We start from the raw sequence: 4,845 nt of genomic DNA on the forward strand, positions 1-4,845 counted from the left end.
TATCAGAGAGTGAGTAAATCCCACAGTCACACACTGTATCAGAGAGTGAGTAAATCCCACACACACTGTATCAGAGAGTGAGTAAATCCCACACTCACACACTGTATCACAGAATGAGTAAATCCCACACTCACACTGTATCAGTGAGTGACTAAATCCCACACTCACACGCTGTATCAGTGAGTGAGTAAATCCCACACTCACACACTGTATCAGTGAGTGACTAAATCACACACTCACTCACTGTATCAGTGAGTGAGTAAATCCCACACTCACAGACTGTATCAGAGAGTGAGTAAATCCCACACTCACACACTGTATCAGAGAGTGAGTAAATCCCACACTCACACTGTATCAGAGAGTGAGTAAATTCCACACTCACACACTGTATCAGAGAGTGAGTAAATCACACACTCTCATACTGTATCAGAGAGTGAGTAAATCACACACTCTCACACTGTCTCAGAGAGTGAGTAAATCCAACACTCACACACTGTATCAGAGAGTGAGTAAATCCCATACTCACACACTGTATCAGAGAGTGAGTAAATCCCATACTCACACACTGTATCAGAGAGTGAGTAAATCCCACACTCACTCACAGTATCAGAGAGTGATAAAATCCCACACTCACACACTGTATCAGAGAGTGAGTAAATCCCACACTCACACACTGTATCAGAGAGTGAGTAAATCCCACACTCACACTGTGTAAGAGAGTGAGCAAATCCCACACTCACACACTGTATCAGAGAGTGGGTAAATCCCACCCACACACTGTATCAGAGAGTGAGTATATCCCACACCCACACACTATCAGAGAGTGAGTAAATCCCACACTCTCACACTGTATCAGAGAGTGAGTAAATCCCACACTCACACTGTATCAGAGAGTGAGTAAATCCCACACTCACACTTTATCAGAGAGTGAGTAAATCCCACACTCACACACTGTATCAGAGAGTGAGTAAATCCCACACTCACACTGTATCAGAGAGTGAGTAAATCCCACACTCACACACAGTATCAGAGAGTGACTAAATCCCACACTCACGCACTGTATTAGAGAGTGAGTAAATCCCACACTCACACTGTATCAGAGAGTGACTAAGTCCCACACTCACACAGTGTATCAGAGAGTGAGTAAATCCCACGCTCACACACTGTATCAGAGAGTGAGTAAATCCTTCAGTCACACACTGTATCAGAGAGTGAGTAAATCCCACACACACTGTATCAGAGAGTGAGTAAATCCCACACTCACACACTGTATCACAGAGTGAGTAAATCCCACACTCACACTGTATCAGTGAGTGACTAAATCCCACACTCACACGCTGTATCAGTGAGTGAGTAAATCCCACACTCACACACTGTATCAGTGAGTGACTAAATCACACACTCACTCACTGTATCAGTGAGTGGGTAAATCCCACACTCACAGACTGTATCAGAGAGTGAGTAAATCCCACACTCACACACTGTATCAGAGAGTGAGTAAATCCCACACTCACACTGTATCAGAGAGTGAGTAAATTCCACACTCACACACTGTATCAGAGAGTGAGTAAATCACACACTCTCATACTGTATCAGAGAGTGAGTAAATCACACACTCTCACACTGTCTCAGAGAGTGACTAAATCCCACACTCACACGCTGTATCAGTCAGTGAGTAAATCCCACACTCACACACTGTATCAGTGAGTGACTAAATCACACACTCACTCACTGTATCAGTGAGTGAGTAAATCCCACACTCACAGACTGTATCAGAGAGTGAGTAAATCCCACACTCACACACTGTATCAGAGAGTGAGTAAATCCCACACTCACACTGTATCAGAGAGTGAGTAAATCCCACACTCACACACTGTATCAGAGAGTGAATAAATCACACACTCTCACACTGTATCAGAGAGTGAGTAAATCACACACTCTCACACTGTATCAGAGAGTGAGTAAATCCCACACTCACACTGTATAAGAGAGTGAGTAAATCCCACACTCACACACTGTATCAGAGTGAGTAAATCCCACACTCACACACTGTATCAGAGAGTGAGTAAATCCCATACTCACACACTGTATCAGAGAGTGACTAAATCGCACACTCACACACTATCAGAGAGTGAGTAAATCCTACACTCTCACACTGTATCAGAGAGTGAGTAAATCCCACACTCAGACACGGTATCTGAGAGTGAGTAAATCCCACACTCACACACTGTATCAGAGTGAGTAAATCCCACACTCACACACTGTATCAGAGTGAGTAAATCCCACACTCACACACTGTATCAGAGAGTGAGTAAATCCCACACTCTCACGCTGTATCAGAGAGTGAGTAAATCCCACATTCTCACACTGTATCAGAGAGTAAGTAAATCCCACAGTCACACACTGTATCAGAGAGTGAGTAAATCCCACACACACTGTATCAGAGAGTGAGTAAATCCCACACTCACACACTGTATCAAAGAATGAGTAAATCCCACACTCACACTGTATCAGTGAGTGACTAAATCCCACACTCACACGCTGTATCAGTGAGTGAGTAAATCCCACACTCACACACTGTATCAGTGAGTGACTAAATCACACACTCACTCACTGTATCAGTGAGTGAGTAAATCCCACACTCACAGACTGTATCAGAGAGTGAGTAAATCCCACACTCACACACTGTATCAGAGAGTGAGTAAATCCCACACTCACACTGTATCAGAGAGTGAGTAAATTCCACACTCACACACTGTATCAGAGAGTGAGTAAATCACACACTCTCATACTGTATCAGAGTGAGTAAATCACACACTCTCACACTGTCTCAGAGAGTGAGTAAATCCAACACTCACACACTGTATCAGAGAGTGAGTAAATCCCATACTCACACACTGTATCAGAGAGTGAGTAAATCCCATACTCACACACTGTATCAGAGAGTGAGTAAATCCCACACTCACTCACAGTATCAGAGAGTGATAAAATCCCACACTCACACACTGTATCAGAGAGTGAGTAAATCCCACACTCACACACTGTATCAGAGAGTGAGTAAATCCCACACTCACACTGTGTAAGAGAGTGAGCAAATCCCACACTCACACACTGTATCAGAGAGTGGGTAAATCCCACCCACACACTGTATCAGAGAGTGAGTATATCCCACACCCACACACTATCAGAGAGTGAGTAAATCCCACACTCTCACACTGTATCAGAGAGTGAGTAAATCCCACACTCACACTGTATCAGAGAGTGAGTAAATCCCACACTCACGCACTGTATCAGAGAGTGCGTAAATCCCACACTCACACACTGTATCAGAGAGTGACTAAATCCCACACTCACACACTATCAGAGAGTGAGTAAATCCCACACTCACACGGTGTATCAGAGAGTGAGTAAATCCCACATTCTCACACTGTATCAGAGAGTGAGTAAATCCCACACATACACTGTATCAGAGCGTGAGTAAATCCCACACCCACACACTGTATCAGAGAGTGAGTAAATCCCACACTCTCACACTGTATCAGAGAGTGAGTAAATCCCACACTCACACACAGTATCAGAGAGTGAGTAAATCCCACACTCACACACAGTATCAGAGAGTGAGTAAATCCCACACTCACACACTGTATCAGAGAGTGAGTAAATCCCACACTCACACACTGTATCAGAGAGTGAGTAAATCCCACACTCACACTTTATCAGAGAGTGAGTAAATCCCACACTCACACACTGTATCGAGAGTGAGTAAATCCCACACTCACACTGTATCAGAGAGTGAGTAAATCCCACACTCACACACAGTATCAGAGAGTGAATAAATCCCACACTCACACGCTGTATCAGAGAGTGACTAAATCCCACACTCACGCACTGTATTAGAGAGTGAGTAAATCCCACACTCTCACTGTATCAGAGAGTGACTAAGTCCCACACTCACACAGTGTATCAGAGAGTGAGTAAAACCCACGCTCACTCACAATATCAGAGAGTGATAAAATCCCACACTCACACACTGTATCAGAGAGTGAGTAAATCCCACACTCACACACTGTATCAGAGAGTGAGTAAATCCCACACTCACACTGTGTCAGAGAGTGAGCAAATCCCACACTCACACACTGTATCAGAGAGTGGGTAAATCCCACCCACACACTGTATCAGAGAGTGACAAAGTCCCACACTCACACAGTGTATCAGAGAGTGAGTAAATCCCACGCTCACACACTGTATCAGAGAGTGAGCAAATCCCACAGTCACACACTGTATCAGAGAGTGAGTAAATCCCACACACACTGTATCAGAGAGTGAGTAAATCCCACACTCACACTGTATCAGAGAGTGACTAAATCCCACACTCACACGCTGTATCAGTGAGTGAGTAAATCCCACACTCACACACTGTATCAGTGAGTGACTAAATCACACACTCACTCACTGTATCAGTGAGTGAGTAAATCCCACACTCACAGACTGTATCAGAGAGTGAGTAAATCCCACACTCACACACTGTATCAGAGAGTGAGTAAATCCCACACTCACACTGTATCAGAGAGTGAGTAAATTCCACACTCACACAATGTATCAGAGAGTGAGTAAATCACACACTCTCATACTGTATCAGAGAGTGAGTAAATCACACACTCTCACACTGTCTCAGAGAGTGACTAAATCCCACACTCACACGCTGTATCAGTCAGTGAGTAAATCCCACAATCACACACTGTATCAGTGAGTGACTAAATCACACACTCACTCACTGTATCAGTGAGTGAGTAAATCCCACACTCACAGACTGTATCAGAGAGTGAGTAAATCCCACACTCACAC

This window comes from Scyliorhinus torazame, chromosome 24 (genome assembly GCF_047496885.1).
Source record: "Scyliorhinus torazame isolate Kashiwa2021f chromosome 24, sScyTor2.1, whole genome shotgun sequence".
Classification (NCBI taxonomy): Eukaryota; Metazoa; Chordata; class Chondrichthyes; order Carcharhiniformes; family Scyliorhinidae; genus Scyliorhinus; species Scyliorhinus torazame.